Here is a 20564-nt window from a genome sequence, read left to right on the forward strand (position 1 = left end):
GAATATTTTTTTTGGCCTCGGGATAGACAGGGCAACAACTTTCTTATTGAGTTTTTGAGACAGGGTGTCGTATAAAAAGTTAATTTTTATATTTTAATAACTATACAACCCCTTTAAAACATGAATGACGTATTTGCGTTCTACACTGTATTTAGATACTTTTCTAATTGAAAATATGCCTGTAGGAGTTTTCCGCCTGACATTCGAGTGATTAAGGAGTTAACGTCCTTAATCAAGGAGTGATTAAGGACATGGATGTCTACTAACGTATCAAATTCCCTGGACAGATCGTAAAGATCTCTTGGAAATACGTGGTTACTATAAACTAGAAAAAAAAAAGGATCCACTCCAGTAAAATGCGGCAAGAAAATCATGGAATCACCCTGTACAATCGCCAGCGTACGACCACGTCTGTTCCTAGAATCACAAAAGAAAAGTAATGCGCTTGATAGATAATGAAAGTTATCAAGAAGATTGTTACAGAAATAATTAATGTAGTTATGACGGGTAAGGAAAGAAGATCCTATAAAATAATTGAGATGAAAACAGAGACGACGTAAGAACAAAACAAAACAAAAAAGCGCGATCGCACGCGCGTCAAAGTGAATTTCAGGTGAGGATTTTCGGTGGGAGTTTTGTTGGTCTTTTTTACAAAAAAACGCTTCTTATGGGCATTTGTTTTATTATTATTATTATTTTTTTATTTATATATATTATTTATTAAGGGACTAGAACACACACACGGCTCGTGTTTAGCGATCAATGCGGCTCCGAATCAGACGCCACCTAGATCAAAAAAGCTTTCGCCGGGTTGCGCATTACCGAATGCGCAGTGATGACTGCAGTGGTCGCGGTCACTATTGCGAAGGCTTCTTTCTTCTCACATCTCCTCCTTACCTAAACTGGAACTTCGCAAATACGAATCTCTTGTAAACGAGCAACCAGGAGGTAGCGAGTGAGAGTGAGAGAGAGAGAGAGAGAGAGTGACACACACACACAAAACAACATACACAACAGCGAACAGTTTGTTTTTTTATTATTATTTTAGCTGTCGATTGTTTATTCACGAGTTGGTAGAAGAAGGTGTGACCATCTTTCTTTCATTCGCTGAAGATAAAAATATAACAACAAAGCTAGTCGTTAATTGAAACGACCGATTGTGACCGGCACTTCTTGTAGAGGTAAAAAAAAATTACATTTATATATTTCTTACCTTTTCTTTATATATTTTCTATTCTATATATATATATGTACTTGTTTCGTGGTATCTTGTATCACGATGCCGTTTGTGACAATGTGACGTACGTTTGAAGGTATGAATAGGCTTAGTGAGAGAAATTTCTCCAGGTAAAAAAACTGATCGAATGTTCTTTTTTTTTGACGGTGTCGTTAGTGGAGTGTTTTTCTTTGGACCGTCGACCATTCCATGAATTCTTTTACTGCAGAAAAGCAGCTATATTCGTGATGAGCTTCACTATAATTACTTGAAAATGTACATAATAGTATCCCAGATATCTCTTACTCGTCTGAATGCATTATTTTAATCCGGAAAACATCTGCAGCTATCCTCATATGAATATATATATATATCAAAATTATCCTTTTGTATCATAAATAAATTTTAAACAGTTTCTGGACTTGAAACGCGATAACGTATTTAAATTTTGGTTTAAATTATTTTGTGGTGATAGAAAATTTTCTTATAATCAACTGCCGTTATTTCTTTTAAATGATCATGAAGCATCGTTCACGTGTGATAAAAGCAAAGCATTTATATTTTAATTTTAAATTATCTGCTCAAAGTTCCTAGAGAATTTTGGCTAATAAAAAAAGTACGTAGTATAAATAATATTCAAACATCTATTTAGCCGTTGGCATTCTTTGCATGTCATGCTAATGACATTTTCATTATTTAAACGACAAAAATATCAGGTTGTGTACAACCGAGTTTGTATTTGATTATGGAAAGAACTCAACAACAAAATGGAATTGAACGTATGTGATGGATGTTTCTGTTATTCTATCCATGCATCTAGATGGCAGTCCTTGTAACATTCCAACTGCCTAACATATACGCAAATTCATGTTAGCAACATACTTGAAAATGTATGATTTACGAGAAACTTATAAACGCATGTGACTTTCCATCCAAGAAGTGGCATCTTATAAGTCAATACAAAAGAGCTTTACGTGACATATTTTATTGACAATGTTAAAAGGGGAAAAAATTATGCTAAATGATATCGATAAATCTACAAGAAATGGGTATTGTGTAAATGGTATCATTTTTAACAAGCATCTTACAAATATCACGTGAAAAGTTAGAAAACGGTTCGATAAAACTCTTATCCAAATTGTTTTTCAAATATTTATTCATTATATAATATTAAAGTAATTGTTGTTTTGCATAACAAAAAAAAGTAATCACCGGACATTCGATAACTTTCTAAGTACCATATGTTGCATCATTATCAACTTCTTGTTATTAGAGCAAAAAAGTTCTCGTAAAAATATTTTACTCAAAACCCTCGTTAGATGTTGAAATGTGAATGAATCCTACGATTCGAAAGATTTATATAACATTCGAATTTATTTAACAACGTTGAAGTCGAACTTTAAGCAATGAGGGAAGAATCATCACAATTGGATGCTAAAATAATATTAGAGTCGTGCCTCGAGTTACAAGTGTCTTGACTGGCCAATTTTTTAAGTTACGAGAAACAAATACCTATCAAATAGTTCTACATTCTTCAGCTTGTGAGCAAATATTCGATTTACTATCTTAAAAGATACGAGGAAAATCTCATTTAACGTACGAAAACTCAGCCTCTTTGAACAAGTCGAAGCCGACAATGATTTTTGGACTATATTTGATTGTGTACTGTATTTGACTTGTGAGCAAAATTACTTTTGTTCTACTTAGTTTTCCATACCGAACCACGTTGATTATACGAACATTAATATTATAGGGATGTGGAAAAATTATATGTATGGAAACATATCCATCATTTTGACTGGGAAAGTTTGCTTCAAGAAGCAAGTTTCCCATTACACGAGTAACTTCCAAGAACGAAATTATACTTATCCTATTTGCATAAGAAAGATTACTTGTTTGTTTGTTTTTTTGCATAATTTTCATCAGATCAAGCTTAAACTTGCCTATCTGGACTTCCTTGAACCATAATATTTTTACACGAGTTGAATGAATCACTTTACTCTAGCAAATACTATCATTCCTTGGCGTATGCTTTGTTGGTTACACTGCAATACAGTGTAATATGGACTGCAACAAGACAGCGCTCCAGCTAGTTGGCTGTGAAAAAAAAAATTAGAATACCCCTCCTACACGTACACACGCACATTTTTCTAATGGTGGTTTTAAGCGAGAATAAATGTGTTAGATTGCATTAAAAGTTTTTAGATCATGAACTCTCAAGTTGATGAAGATGGGTTTTTTTCACAGTTCCAGTCATTATCCAACTAAGGTAATTGTCTTTTACTTTCACTTACTCCATAACAAGTTGCATCGTCATAAAAGTTGGTTGACGATGACCGCCACAGATCAGTCGGATGATTTTCTAAAACATAACTTTTCTTACTAACTACCTGACACTAATATAAATGTATGTATAGTAGAACCTCTCTTTCTCCAAACTTTTATCTTGAAAAGCTTCATATCTCGAAGAAAAAACATTTCCATGCATTTACTGTACAAATTAATTTATTTTCCACCTCTCTATCTCGAAGTATTTTTTGAAAACTTTTTATCTTGAAAGCCAAACAACTACGATAGTAAGAAAGAAACAATTCAATTCAACTATAATTGTTTGTGAGCATAGCTCATTACAATATAATACAGCGTAATACATCAACAATAACATATCATATTGGTGACAACACTGGTTCAATACACAAAAAGAAAAATTTTTCACATTGTTCAAAAAGGATGAAACACAACAAACTATCTCATGCAGCCCTTCGAACCAGATGCCGTGTGTTTTACCTCAGTTAAAGTTCAGTTATCTTCATACAGGGTCTGCAAATAGTGAGCATCTCGTAAAAAGTAAAAAATACCTTTTATGTGTCAACATTGTTCAGCGTCAAAATATTTGTTATGTTAAAATTCATATTGTTATTGAAGTATCGCCTTCTATATGATGCATAAGTTGGACAATCTAAAAATATGTGTTTCCACGTTTCAAGTTGATTAAGGGGACAAGGGACGTTCAAATGAAAATTTGTTATTATTGTATATTTCTTGCTAAAAATCCTTTAATGACATTTCAGTACCAATATAATAACAATTTCAGGTCTCTTACTTTAAAAAATATGTGTTTCAACAAGCTTGACGCCTTATTTAGACATCGAAAGTGTGGGAACGGTAATTTTTTGGTTATTTTTTGTCCCCCTGCGTTTCAAATTTCATTGAAAAGCATCATTTTTTTTATTATGCTCTGTAGGCATATATCAATAACTTGTAGCATGCATTTTGTATTATGAGAAACCATTTATGAATAAAAAATATATTAACCCCTGTTTTTGTGGCTTAAATTTGCAAATTTTTCAACATTTTCAACTTTTTTTGCCAAAATTGTCATGAAAATAAAATCACACAGTAAAATGGATGCTGTAAATAATTGGCACCTGCCTACGGAGCAAAATAAACAAAATTATGCTTTTCAGTGAAATTTAAGACGCAGGGGACCAAAAAAAACCAAAAAAATGACTGTTCCACTTTGGTGCCTTTTGGTGTCTAAATAAGGCGCCAAGCTTGTTGAAACACATATTTTTTAAACTAAGAGATCGGAAATTGTATTATATTAATACTGAAATGCCATTAAAGCATTTTTAGCAAGAAATATACAGTAATAAGGAATTTCTATTTGTGTGAACGTCCCCTATATGCCCTTAAGATTACAATAACTACAATTTTTCAATGGATTAATACAAATAGCTTAGTAAAAAAGCTTATCACTTCTTAGTAAAAAAGTAAGTTTCCCTACATTTTGATAAAAGTGCAGTAAACTGGAAACACAAAAATTACTTTCATCCAGATGAGATGAACGAGACAGTAAAAAGGAAATTCGGGGCAAACCGATCATGATGATGCACGAAACATAGAAAACAGAAGGAACTATAAGAATCATATTAGGTTTAACATTGAATGACTGGGACACGCAAAGGGGAAAAGAATTGCGATTCCACCTGTAGACGAAAAAGAATTCATCGCCACGTGTCACTTGTTACACATGAGAAAATGCTATTCCTCTATTGGTTGCGTAACACTGTATCAAAAAGAGCCGAGAAACAAAAACGTGCTTCCAATAGAAAAAGAATGGCGATTTTGAAGTCTTCTGACGTAAATTCTATCATGTACAAAAGTTGAAGTCGCAGCTAACTTCGGAATTCCCTGCAGTAGCATTTTAACAAGGGCCGCCCTTACCAGACGCGGGACCTGGTACGAAAATAATAGCGGGGCCAGACGCATCTTATTGATTTCGAGGCCCCTTAGCCTCAATTTTTTTTATATTCTGTGTGGGAATTGTGCATCCATAAAAGTTCATAAATTATTACAAAATATACAGAAATGCTAAAAGATAACCATACAAAAAAAATATATAGACACAATTAAATGTAAATTAATAAAAAAATTAACGAAAACTTCAAACTGAAGAAAATTTTAAATGAATGAAAGAAGTAATTTTTTGAAAAACCAATCAATTTTTTTTAGGACCAAATAAAATAAATCGAGAACTTACGGAAGTGTTCAAAATTGATGAATTGAAAATAAGAAAAATAATTGACCGAAATAATTTTTCTCTCTCAGCACACATGAAAATTCAAAATAAATGAAAGGAAAGATTCCAAAATTGATTAAAATTCAGGATAAATGAAAGAAACACTTTCGGGATTGATGAAAATTCAATATTCCGGTATTGATGAAAGTTCAATGTTCCGGGATTGATGAAAGTTATTTCTTTTGAGATGAAAATGCAGATTTCCAGAAATATTTCTTTTGAGATGAAAATGCAGATTTCCAGAAATATTTCTTTTGAGATGAAAATGCAGATTTCTCTAGGATGAATGAAAATTCAGAATTTACGAAAGAAATTATTATTACCTTGAGTGCGGGTCCCGTTGCGACCGAACCTGTCGCACACCCCTAAGGGCGGCTCTGCTTTCATCAATAATCAGAAGCAGAGAAATAATTTAGAAATGAATATGAAAACAACATCAAGAAAGTGACAAAGTCTTATCCCGATATTAATGTTCAACAATGTTTATGCAATGTAGGAGAAAAAATATTCATATCAGTTGAAGCATGATTTTGAAAAGAAAATTTTCTCTATCAAAACCATATTTCTTTACGAAAAACCCTACTTTTTGAAAATTGTCTACCTCAAAACTATTTTTGATCCCATGAGATTTGAAATATAAAGGTTTTGCTGAATATCTATATTTCAGTCTATGTGATAGAAAACAAGAAGATGCTCCAAAAGGAATTTTAATACCGTGTTTTCCCAAAAATAAGACCTCCCGCAAAATAAGCCTTTCATGATTATTCAGGATTCTCCTATTTATTACTCGGTTAGCGTTTGTTTATTAAATTTGTACTTAAAATAAATGACATTATTAATCAAATAATTTTAAATACTCATTAAAATTAATAGGTCCCTTAGACGAGAGGTAAACACCTCTAGAGTAAGAATCGACGCAAGAAAGACTACTTATCTCGAGATTCATCGCATTGTAGATATTTTTTTTAACGTGATCCTCACGAATTCCCAAGAGATTCCCGTGATCTGTCCAGGGAATTTTTTAGTGTTAGTAGACATCTTTGCCTGAACCGGGTTCGAACCCACATAGTCAGAGGCCAGCTCACCCTAACCATTCGACTGCCAGGCGGATAAACAAGTTACTGAAGCAGGGCCGTCTTAACATATGGGGCTTACCCAGAAATCAAATGAGTGACATCTGTATTGCCAATGTGCTAGGAGCATGCCCCATAGGCAAAAAAATGCTCATTTTAGGAGAACTCTCTTGCTCGACATAAGAGGTTAAGGCAAAATGGTTCGTAAGAAATTCAAGCCGAAAATTGTAAATATTTGCAGATAATTAATGTAGATTTTTTTTACATCAAAAATATTAACATAACTCGAAAATAGCCAAAAATAATGTAAGGCCGGGTCTTATTTTCGGAGAAACACTGTATAATACCGCAGATTAAATCTGCATTTTTAGAGGAAGGGAGAGACAACCAAAACATTTTTGCAACTTTTATGCATTTCGTGGATATTTACGCGTTCAGAACTAACTATATATAACGTATTCTTTATTCCTACTTCATTCAACAACAAAAAGTGTCACCCTCATAATTTTTCTATTGCCCAAAAAGACTATACAATAACAAATTTCAACGTTTTGTTTCGAATTTTCTGCCATGGTGCATGCGAGGAAAAAAAAAAGCTTGAAAATGAATGACCGGAAGACAGCAATAGCCAGAGAAAGTCATTACAGCATTTTTATTTTATTTTCCTGGTTTCTTGGAACAATTCCATAAGATGTGGGAGATGAAAACAGGATGAAATATTTCGTTTTGCCACTTTCAGACTGTTTGATGACGCGATGTCCGTCTGACTGGAGACTATTTTGGAAAAGACGAACATTCTCCCAGACATGGCCTGTAATCTAATAAAGAACTGGAAATTCTATGTTTGCGGAAGGCAAATGTGACTCCAAAGATAAATATAAAATCGATTCCCCGGAAAATGTTTCCTTTTTTTCTCTTATACGCTAGATAATCTTTTTTTTAGATTATTTTTAGATTAATCTTGAAATGCAACCCTTTTTGGAAAACCCCGTTGCTTCTATGAATTAAACTAGACTCTTTATTTTGATTTTTTGAATCCTAAGTGATAATAGCTACGTATATGAGTTGCAGTAATGATGAATTAGAGAGGAAATTTTTTAGATTTTTAATTGGATTTTATTGCATTTTACCCTTTCGCTACTGACGGTACTTATCTCTTTCAGACCCGGACATTCATTTTTTGGAGTTTTCAATTTATTATTTTTTTTTTTTGCATTTTTGATACTTAAAAAATGCATTAAAAACATAAATGTCAGCAAATCTTTATTTTTTTCAATTTTTCTTTCAAATATTTTTAATTTAAAAAAAAAAAATTTTGTCAAGAAGTAATTCACTTCGTTCAAATTTTTTCTACCAAGGTAATGCAAGGTATATTCTCATCTTCACATAAAATTGTTTCCATAATTTTATTGATAAATTTTTGGAACAAATCACACTTTTCTCGGAGGCACTTTTCCCTGAAAGCCATCTTAAAAGCCTCCTGAAAGTTCAATTTTAAGTGCTGCCCTCTGATGAAAGCCCCCAAAGCTCATATATTCATCACATATTCCTAACTCAGAACTTACATAATTCTTTAAGTTAGAGTTAAACTCCCTGAGGTCAAAAGAAAAAATCCTACAGTGAAAAAAGACAACACACACATTTGGGGCACCAGAATCTGAAAGAGTTATAAAAATAAAAAGTCCAAAAGAGAAAAAATTACCAGCGAGGTGGTTGAAAAAAGTTTCCCATAAAAAAATATGTCTAAAATGCGACAATCCAGAATAGAGCAATTATCACGGAAAAACTAAACACTAAAATAAAACTAATAAAAACTGATTATTACGAAAACATTGAATACACTGCCCATAAAAAATTACGGTTGTCTTCATCTAAGTATGGGTAGCTTCTTGATCCATTCTATTATAAGCATCGTATTTTTTTTTTAAGAAAAGTAACTTTGTAAGTGAAAGTAACTAAAAAGTAAAAGTAGCTAAATTCTAAAGTATCATTAATTTTTTAACCTCCCATAACATCCCTTACGTTGTTGGGTGTTGGTATTTTGATGTAGAAATTGAATTATAAATACTTTACCATTACGAGATAACAGCACAAGTATGGGACTAATAGTTTTTAAATATGTTAATTAATAAAATTCAATTAGATGTTTCACCCTGTAAAAGTGTTTACTGTATTGCACAAAAATGTAATGCAGTAAAACGGTGCTTTCACAAAATGTTCTCTAACAAATGTATAAACCGTACAAATTATGGCTTTCTTTGTGGCAAAATAAATAAATAAATATTCATTACTAAGCATCATTCAACGTATTTGAATTCGTATTTTTTATTTTTATTGTAAGCGTTTAGTGCTGACGAAACGTTCAAGTACCAGGTTAATTAATTCGTTATGTACTAAATAATTTTTTTGAAAGTAATTATTTTTTTATTTCAGGCTTTAATTGGAACTAAAATGGCCTACCAAACAATATATAATAATGATAATTATTTTATTTTTCATAATGTGGTGGTGAAATGGTTCAGGGGTTTCATATCTTTTAACATGGTGAAAAATTTACACTAGTAGAAATGTTATTAAAAATATTATTGAATGAATAATTTATTTCGAATTCGATACACATATTGTATCTGTTAATCCTATGGCAGTAAAATGTTTACATATCTCTAAAGCTGGGATTACACTATAAAAAACTGATAAAAGATCTCTTAAAAACTTGAAAAATTAACCAATATACCTATTGGTTATAGTCGCTTGAATGTAACCGATACGCTTATTGGTTGCATTTTTCAAGTTTTATAAAGGAACTTTTATAGCGTAATCCTGGCCTAATATTTAATTTTTTGCAAATTTTCAAAAAAGGAATTATTAGTACCTTTTGTGCATGATAGCAAATGGTATGACATCAGTGTAATTGAATAAAAATTGATTCGAAATAGAGAAAAATGTTCAATTCATAAAATGAAAAAGATTTCATTGACTTGATCTTGTTTAAAATTAAATTTTAAATTTAAAAAAAATGAATAATTTTCTATAAACCAAATACCTGTGAATTGATCTGAAATATTTTTCATCATTTTATGAATTTGACAATTTTCTCTAGTTTGAATCAGTTTTTATTCAATTACATTAATGTCCGGCTATTTTACCATGCGTGCAAGGTGTTAGTAATGCATTTATTTGAAAATTTACAAAAAAATAACTGTCAAAAGGTATGTAAAACATTTTAGTAGCATAATCTAGCATATACAATCAGAACTATATGTACTAAATTTTGAAATAAATCATGGTTAAGTAATATTTTTTATGATGTTTCTACCAGAGCATAATTTTTTAACATGTTAAAAAGCATGACGACCACTTAACAAAACATAAAAATGATCAAACTGTACATTCGCGCGAGCAGATTATGTTCTATTCTTAGCATGAAAGCTCTGGTTATTTATCGACGGTCTACTGCACTCGAAAGACTTTTGACCTCGTGTTGTTGCAATATCCTCGCACGAGCCAATCAATGTCAATGACCAACCAGTTCGTTGATTCATTTCTACCCTCGAGTTACGTAATATTCACACCTTGACACATTGATTATCTACCGCACTACGAATCGAATCTGACATTATCAGGTTGTTGGTTCTGCCTCAACATGAATCGAGTCGAACACTTGTGATATTGATTTTTTAAATGAAAGAAATTGTTATTATATATTCTGCACATTTTTTACATATAAAAATAAGTACATAAATGTAACTTTACAGATGTTGAATTTTTTTTCAATAATTTAATTCTAGTACTTTTCTATCGATCGCTATAGCATAATTCTTCCGAAATATTTGATAAAACATGGCAAATAAAAAATCTATTCGTTATATTAGGGGGAAAAAAAGTTGCGAATTTCATTATTTCTGCTAATATTTGTCACGTTATTCTCGCATTAACAGATTTGGAGTTTACATTGAAAACACAAAAACTAAAATACATCTACTGCTTTTTAAAAGCATTTTTTGAATTTTTATGATTAATTTGAAGTCTTCGAAATAAAAGGGATAATCCTGTAAGCACTAATTCGGCCTTTTTGTCATCAACTGTTCGTCGTAGAGGTATGATTCTAATTTAAAAAATGCTCAAAATGTGTTCATAAATCACCCTGTACCAGTTTTGAGAGTGAAAATACAGTGCGTCGCACAAGAAAAAAATCCTAATTTCTATACGGTGCCCCTGTCCTCTAGCTTCCAATTAGAAAGTTGTTGCTCTGTCTCTCCTGAGACTAACAAGAAAAAAAAACATGTTTTAACTGCAACATTCACTGAAATATTTGAATTCAAAGAGAAAAGTTTGGAAAGAATAGCAAAACTAACAGACAACGCTTCTTTTCCCCTCATTTATACTGTCTTTTTCCAACTTTTCTCCGATTTTTGAATTTGAATATCTCTGTGAATATTGCAGTTAAAAACATAGAATAACTTTTGTTTGACTCAAAAAAGACAGGGCAACAACTTTGTAATTGGAAGTTAGAGGACTGGGGGACCGAATAAAAATTCAGATTTTTTATTTTGTTACACCGTATTTTATCTCTCGAAACTAACACAGTAATCCCGCACACGTTTTGAGCAATTTTTAAACTAGAACTATACCTCAACGACGAGTGATTGATGAGATAAAGGCCAAATTAAGACTTTCAGGATGCCGTGTATATATTTTTGAACATAATTTAAAACTTCCTGAGATTGTTATATTAGTCTATAACAGAAGTATAGGTATATTATATAAGTGTATTATACATAACATGAAAATGGTTGGTCATTCCATTGTTATTTTGAATAGCTTTTTCAAACATAGAATGCAGTGTGTAGTACTCCTATCTTGTTTCAATCAACAGGAAAACGATCTGTTCAAAATTTTAGCTCAATCGGAATGATAGGCGATCCTCAAACGCCTTGAAGTTACATAGTAAGCAATGTTGATTCCATATACGCAAACATTACTTTACTTCAAAAGCGGTATCCCATCGAATTTTTTTTTTTTATTCTTAAAGAAATTTATTTACACATTCGGGCAACCAAAGTAATTGTTTATAAACATTCTGAATCCAATTTCTCAGAAACAATTGTCTTCGGCAACGATCTGTGAAACAAATCGTCGCCGGAGACTACAAAAATACCCAACTGCTTGCTACTAAATCCTCTTCTAGGAAAAAATAATGTTCAATGTTCATTCGTTCACATTATGTTTTGATTTTATAAAAAAAAATTATTGCTTTAAATAAAAATCTGTTTCTCATATTCTCATATCCCTTTCAGACTTGAGAATTTATTTTTTGGAATTTTCACAAAATGTTTTTACATTTTTGATTCTCAAAAAATGCATTAAAAACATAAATGTCCACAAATCTTTATTTTTTCAAAATTTCAATTTTTTCTTAGTTTTTTTGTGAAAAATAATTAATTTCATTCACATTTTTCATCCATGATGATGCAAATACCTATAGCTAAGGGCCCCCCCTAGTGTGTACACATATAGAGATATATAGATGTATTTATTAGAATATTCTGCTAATGTTTTGGCCGAATACCGAATAGAGAGAGACATAGACGGCTTTTTCCTCACCCCACTATATCAAGGAAACAGATATTTTCTGGATTTTATGCCTAGATGAACTCGGAAAGAAAAGTCATGTCATCTGGTCTCCGCCGGGACCTCAGGCTCTCTTGCAATCCGGGAAAGCTTGTTACCATCTGCACCACTGGAGACACGACCCTGCCTTCCTTATTTCATGCACTGCGGCGTGAGGCACTGAAGTAGAATGCAAGAGGGCCTGGGTTCAAGAGTCCCGGCTAATACTAGACGACTTTTCTTTCCGAGTTCACCTCGGAATAAAATCCAGAAAATATCTGTTTTCTCGAATACCGGATATTCAGTGGCCGAATATAAATTGTATTAAAATTAATCACAATTATGAATAAAATTGTCTTTTTAAAATTGAAAATAATATTACTGATAATTTTAATGGATTGAAATTGAACTTTATTTCTGAAATTTATTATTTGAATAAATAAAGAAACTGGTAGTTGAAACATTTTTATTGAAATGATATTGTCAATCAAGTTTAATGAATCGATTTTTTTTCCAACACTTGTTAGAACTTTACATCCAATTAAGAAAATGTCAACCATTCGTTACTCTCAACTAGTCATGCATCATAAAATTTACGACTTATTTTCTTATTTTTCCCTCTCTATATGTTCTTTTTGACTCTTTTGCCTCATTCAAGTAGCTCAATACTATCTTGTCTAAATACATCCTTTAGTAGTGAACTTGACTTGTGTAATTCATGCTCATTTTCACCTTATTGCAGTAGGATTCTGTTTTCAGTTTCGTGTTTTCTTCTCACCAGAAATTCATCCTGACATAATCTCTTTCATGGAGAGGATATACACTACACAATAAAGTAAAATATAATCAGTAAATTTTCAATTTATGTGAAAAATGCTAGTTAATACAATTTTTCAAAATTAGTTTTATGTTTACTTAGATTTACGCAGACATTCGGCCGAATACCTAAGCAAGATTCGGTCGAACCGAATATTCGGTAAAAGGGCCGGATAGGCTGGCTGAATACCGAATAGCAACCGAATATTCGTCCCATCACTAGTATTTATGCAGGGTGATTGTAGTTCAAGTTTCCGTACTCTGTGTGTGTGTGAATAGTTTTTCTCAAAAATTACTCATTCGAGTACAGCCAATTTTTCAGGATATCTTAATGAGACCATGGGAGAGAGATTTATGCAGTAAAAAAATAGTTCAATTTTTGGCCACCAGGTGAAGAAAGGGCTCTTTTCATTGCATTTTCCTTTATTCCATGGTTCATAAAGCGTATATACCAAGTTTCAATGGAATGCGTCCACCAGAACAGTCGCAACAGAGGTTTGAATAGTTTCAGTATACTGACTCTCTGGTGAAAAAGTGTATTTCATTAAAACTTACTAAATACGCTATATGAACCATGGAGAAAAAGAAAAACGCAATGAAAAAGCTTCACTTTTTCACCTGATGATTAAGAATTGAACTATTTTTTATTATGGAAATCTCTCTCCCGTGGTCTCAATAAGATATCCTGAAAATTTAACTGTGTTCGGATGAGTAGTTTTTGAGAAAAAATCATTCAAACAGCGTATGGGAACTTTAATTATAATCACCCTGTATTTATAATCTTATTTCGGTGATTTAAATGGTTTCCCAAAAAATCTGCATATCAATGTGTTTCACTTTTTTATTGTTGGAAGCTCATAACACAGGGAGAATCAAAAAATCTAAAAATGTACAGCTGACACATCCTTAATTTGCCTCTACAGAATTTCAAAAATAAATAATAGGAAAAACGAGGAGATTTCGCCTTTATACTTCAAGTACTTATATACTTTTCATATACGTCGACGTACTTTAAGACTTGGTCGATATACTCGGGAGCCATATCTTCTCCTGGAAACTCGTAAAACTTGGGAAGTTATTGCTGTTTCTGAGTACCCCGAGGTATTCGCGTCTGGGAATTCTTCTATGTTTAAGAGCGAAAAACAAATCTCTAAAGAACGTTCAGGTGAAGAAATCTCGGTAAAAATGACATTAGTTTTTTTTTTCTCGCTCTAGCTTGCGCAACGAGGCAGCTCAGCCTATTCCTTGGCTAACTTTTACCAGCATAGTCATGTTTGGGAATTCCTTGGTTAGCGAGTGGAATCAGGGTCACTCACATTTAATAAATGATTCACATATACGTACTTGTGTAAGTTTCGTTCTTAATATACTAAATCGATACAAAATGTACAGGTGGGCTGAAAGCTCGAGTGGATTGCATTCATCTCATTTTATGTAATGTAAGGATGAACAGTTCCGAGTAAATTGACGTCGATTTTCGTGACTGCATAGCATTAACTTTCTTTTTATTCTGCTGTGCGTTGATGTTTTCTAATCATAGCACTATATGAACGTTCAAGTATTTACGTGACGTAACTTAGAGTATCTATTTTTCATTCATATCATTCATTCTACGGAGGTTATTTCATGCGTTATAAATAACGCATATACGGCCACTTTAATCTTGTGTGCATTTTGTTTCCGGCAGTATCTTTTTACAATATTGCAATACAGGGTGTCCTGTAAGTGCTAATGCGGCCTTTGTCTCATCAAGACAACCATAAGTATTCTTTATGGGCATTGTATAATATTTTATCATGTGTATATATTGTTTGTAATTTGTGTTAATTGCATTTTTAATTGGGTTGCTGTATTTTTGAAACATATGACAACCATATTTTTATGGGCATCTTTTTATCAGCCGCCTCGTTGGGCATTTTGCCTGTTGTGGCGTTGTATTTGTATTTGTATTTGTATTTAAGGGTCAAAATACGGTGTGTCACAAAATACAATATCTAAATTTTCATGTGGTTTCCCCCAGTCCTCTAACTTCCAATTAGCAAGTTGTTGCCCTGTCTTTTCTAAGTCCAAAAAAAGAGATCCTATGTTTTTAACTGCAATATTCGCAGAGATATTCGAATTCAAAAATCTAAGAAAAGTTGGGAAAGTACAGCATAAATGAGGAAAAGAAGCGTTGTCCGTTAGTTTTTGCTGTTCTTTCCCAACTTTCCTCCGATTTTTCAATTAAATATCTCAGTGAATATTTCAGTTAACCTTTTTTGTTAGGCTAAGGAAAAAAAGGGGCAACAACTTTCTAAGTTGAAAGGGGCAACAACTTTCTAAGTTGGAAGTTAGAGGACAAGGGGATCATTTAAAAATTTAGATTTTTTTTATTTTGTGACACTTTGTTCTCAATGACCACGTTTCTAAATTTCGAAACATTTGCTATAAGGGTACCACTTTTGTGCAGTTCCCAGATGGTTAGGTTAACCCTTGCAGAAAGTCCTATAGTCTTTTGTTAACTGTACGGAGGGGTCTTCAACCTTTGGCCGGGATTACACTATAAAAGTTTTTATAAAGATTTTTTTATAAAACTTGAAAAATGCAACCAATAAGCCTATCGATTATATTTGAGCAAATGCAACAAATCAGTTTAATGGTCGAAGTTTTTTACATTTATAAAAGAATTTTTATAAAACTTTTATAGTTTAATATCGGCCTTTCATACACGGCGGGCCAAAGCGAAATATTTCCCACAAAGCCCACGGGCCATCAACTCATGTAATTTAGTGACATTTTAATAGAAGGGGGCCACAATGGGGGGATTAAACAGGGACAAAAATAATTGAAGACATATTTATTTGTTCTGAAATTATTTCTTTCATTATTTATTAATTTTTATAAGTTCTGAAATAACTTTTTTCACTAATTCTGAAAATTTTTTTATTTATTACCGATTAAATTAATTAATTCTGAGTTTAATTTCAATCTGGAATCATTTTAAATGATTTTTTAATTATTTATTGTGGTAATTCTGAAATTGCTTTACTTCTCAATATATCTTGAAATGATTTGTTTCAACAATCATGCAATTGTTCTTTAATTGATTGTGAAATAGTTTCTATCAGAAATTACGAATTTTTTTCATTAATTCTGGAATTATTTCTTCCACAATTCTAGAAATAGTTCTTTCATCAACTATGAATTTTCTTCAATTTGTTCTGGAATTATTTATTTTATTAATTTCAAAATTATTTCTTTCATTACTTACGAAATTATTTCTTTCATTACTTACGAAATTATTTCTTTCATTACTTACGAAATTATTTCTTTCATTACTTACGAAATTATTTCTTTCATTACTTACGAAATTATTTCTTTCATTACTTACGAAATTATTTCTTTCATTACTTACGAAATTATTTCTTTCATTACTTACGAAATTATTTCTTTCATTACTTACGAAATTATTTCTTTCATTACTTACGAAATTATTTCTTTAATAAATTCTAGAATTAATCCTTTTTCAATGTTTACAACCATTTTCTGAAAATGATCGGCGAGCCACAACAAAAAGCTCTGAAGGCCAAATGTGGCCCGCAGACCACACGCTGAAGACCCCTGCTGTACGGCATATGAGGCAACATTTCTTATTCAGAAAATTGGTTGCGTGCAGACGTATTGCGATGTAAAATAAAATTTTCAGCTGTCGGGTCTGTTTTTGTGCATTTTTCTACGTAAGTGTTAAAAGATGTCCCAATAAAATACGCTGCCATCTCACTCATGAATGTTATTTGTCATGATCATGTGAAATATTTTCTGTCGCATATCATGTTAAGGGATGAGGGGGCACTCATCCGGATAGGTCACCGGCTGGAATTTTTCCCGACACAACCACTTCCTTCGAAACACTGTTCTAAAATCACGTTGGTAACAGAACCTAGCATCCAGTTCACCCTGTTTACTCTGTCATGATGATTCCTCTGTGATCATAAGCTAAAAGTATTCATTTTCTTGACCTTTGATTGTGATCGTTGAATTACTTTTGGTAACTGGATGATGGACTTCTTTTCTAGTGTGACTGCAATTTTATCGGAGGTTCGAAGTCCCTCGATTCATCAAGCCACGAATCAAAAGTTTTAAGACGCATGCTCGACTTTCAACGTAATATCTTTCTTTCAGTAATGTTAGACTTTCAAAGTGAACCTCGAATGATCAGCTGACATCAATTTCAATGAGATTGCATCATAAACTTCGCTATGGTGCCAACTTGAGCATTACTTTTGAAATAACACGCATGCATGCGCAGAACACTAAAAAAAACTTTTTTAACTACAATTGCGTGTATCTTTACGTAAATGCTGGTTTAAAATACGTTTTAACTTCTATTATAAAAAAAATCTGAAAATTAAAGGCATTCAGATTTATACCACGTTCCTCTGATTACTCTGATTGATATATATATATCTCATTTATATTTTTAATATTATTTAATATTTATATACAGGGTGTCCTGTAAGTGCTAATGTGGCCTTTATCTTATCAACCGTCCGTCCTAGAAGTATAGTTTCAATTTAAAAAATGCTCAAAAGGCGTTCAAAAATTACCCTGTACCAGTTTTGGCAGTGAAAATACAGTGTATAACAAAATAAAAAATATAAATTTTTAAACGTCCTCTAATTTCCAACAAAAAAGTTGTTCCCCATCTCTCCTGAGTCCTGGGGCCAACATAAAATTTTCAAGTTTCCAAGTGCAATACTCGCAGAGATATCCGAATTCAAAAATCGGAGAAAAGTTGGAAAAGGACACATAAATGAGGGAAAGGAGCGTTGTCCGTTACTTTTTGCGGTTCTTTCACAACTTTTGTCCAATTATTTAATTCAAATATCTTAGTGAATATTGCACTTAGAAACATGAAATTTTTTCTGTTGGCCTCAGAAGATACAGGGCAAGAACTTTCTAACTAGAAGTTAGAGGACAATGGAACAGTATAAAAATTTAGGCTTTTTTTTAATTTTGTGACACACTGAATTTTCACTCTCAATACTGGTACAGGGTAATTTGTGAACGCATTTTATGCATTTTTTAAACTGGAATCGTACCTCTACAACGGACGGTTGATGAGAAACGCCGCATTAGTACTTACAGGACACCCTGTACAATATTACATCTGTTATATACGTTTTACGAAATCTTAGAGCAGATATTCAGCCTACTTTTTTTAAAGCTGCTTTTTAGCCGATGTCATTACACATCCAGAGTTTCGTCAATGGAATCGTATATTATGGAAAGATGTAACCAACCAAAATGAGTATCATCAGAAATGCTTTCCCAGTTTAATATCAGTTCTTTCTAAAGCAAAAAGATATGTAATATATATATATTTATTTAAGAAACACAGAAATACAAATTGACAGATTAAAACACAAAAACATATAAAACTTAGAATTGAATTTAAACGAACACAAAATAAAAACTAAAAATATAAATTAAAGATATAAAAGACAAAGAAAATATAGATATGAAATTGGGGACGGTTTTTTCGAAGGCAGTGAATTCTGAACATGCACAACATGCATACATCGTATATACGACGTACATACAAAGACATACGGCCAAAAGATGTTGATCGATCACATTCTAGAGTCAATGTCACACTATTGTGAGACCTAGAAACTCCGAAAATTCGGGTTGTCATCGCACTAAGATGGCGAGTGGTTTTGGGTCGCTAATCTACTATGATTCATACTCGGAGTCACTTGCCTCTTCAATTTGTTGTATTGATTCCACCTCCGTCTCGCTCCAGGCTATTTATCTTGCTGTGGCCTCCTCCATTATTTTAATCATAAATTGTCTTGTGGCGTTATTTTCAGTAATGCTGGTAGTTTCACGTCTCATTCTTCAAATTCATTTGATTCCTCATGCTCGTTCAATATTGCCACCTATATATCAGACAATGGTCAATTTTAGTCATTGCTCCCGTTAAGGGGGCAGGATGATGATAGTGAACTGAGATTAATAACAATTCAACTATGTAAAGTATCACATTTATAATGCATAGAATAGAAGCGATATTGCGGCCGTAAAAGTCAGTAAAAGTGCAATAACTAGAGAATGATAGTGTTTTCACAAAAAAAAAACGTGTAATAATTTTTTATTATTGAAAACTGGATCAGACGGAGAATGAAGCTGCTATTTTAGCTAGGTCAAGTCCACCAATGTCCACTACCTCTTCCTCTCTTAACTCCTTTTTTCCGCTTATCCTTGGATGGCGGCCAAGAACTCGAAAGCTCATCCGTTCGATAGCTTCAAACTAGAAACATTTTCTACTCCTCTCACTAATGTTTAATGATGATTCTTTTTTTTCATCGAGAAACTTTAGAACAAAATTCGTATGATGGCATAAAACAGCTGAATTGTCACGTTCTGAACAATAACAATAAGAAGATAAATTTGTGAAACTCAACTGAGCATAACTCCAAATTGGGAAAATTCAATGCTGCTGCGTAGTTTTTTTTTTTTAAAGGCGTTCTTATATATTTTCCCAGTTTTCGGAGGAAAATCATTTGATTTACCCAATTTTTCCCTTAGAACTGACCTTCCCTTTTTTTTACCTGAAATGAAAGATTATTACTGTATCTCTCGCCTCACTATGGCTGAATAAGAAAAATGCAGGATTTTAGCTTAAAAGAAAAAAAAAAGAAGTAAATTAGAAGAAAATTGGAATTAAAAAAAAAAAAAAAAACGGAACGATTGAACATTTTGTAACCAATTGCGTAGGGAGAGAAATCCGAGTTGTCACGTTTTACCAATACTGGTTAACAAACGTTTGACAAAACGGGATGTATGGTCACCATACTTGCAAACGAAACTTTTTTCTGATATAATTATCATTCAGTTATTGTTATCAGAAACCGCGAGTCATCACCCCGATGTGAAGCATAACGAGAAAACTTGAACACGTCACCGGCACACAGTCAAAATGTTGCAAGCATCGAAGACGTTTCGAAATATTTATTACACATAAATATCATCTCTTTCATTTTTTCTCACTAGTCATCTCACACGCTTTGATATGCTCATCCGCTAATCCCAAATGGCTTTACAAAGACATTTAACGCTGAAACTGCACATACCGTCGTGTCAATAAATCGACCTAATTCTCTAGTATTTTGTTATCACTGCTTATCTTGGAACTAATAATTCGTTTCAAAATCTTCGACCAGAATAACTTGACTAAGAAAATTTATTCTAACACACATAAATAATATTATATGAAAATGTGATC

The 20564-nt window shown here is 32.4% G+C and overlaps 1 protein-coding gene across 1 annotated transcript in view; it reads left to right on the forward strand.

Moving 5' to 3' along the window:
• The first annotated feature begins 859 nt into the window (after positions 1-859).
• The window catches only part of LOC149067613 (synaptosomal-associated protein 25-like), a 41572-nt gene continuing 21867 nt past the window's right edge, over positions 860-20564 (forward strand). The window contains exon 1 of the mRNA XM_089252454.1: positions 860-1181. The gene's annotated coding sequence lies outside the window, so the exon portion shown is untranslated. The remainder of the gene's footprint in view (positions 1182-20564) is intronic.

The sequence above is a fragment of the Pholcus phalangioides genome, unplaced genomic scaffold, assembly GCF_987345545.1.
Source record: "Pholcus phalangioides strain wild (caught in Gottingen) unplaced genomic scaffold, Ppha-v1.0 ptg000029l_1, whole genome shotgun sequence".
NCBI lineage: Eukaryota > Metazoa > Arthropoda > Arachnida > Araneae > Pholcidae > Pholcus > Pholcus phalangioides.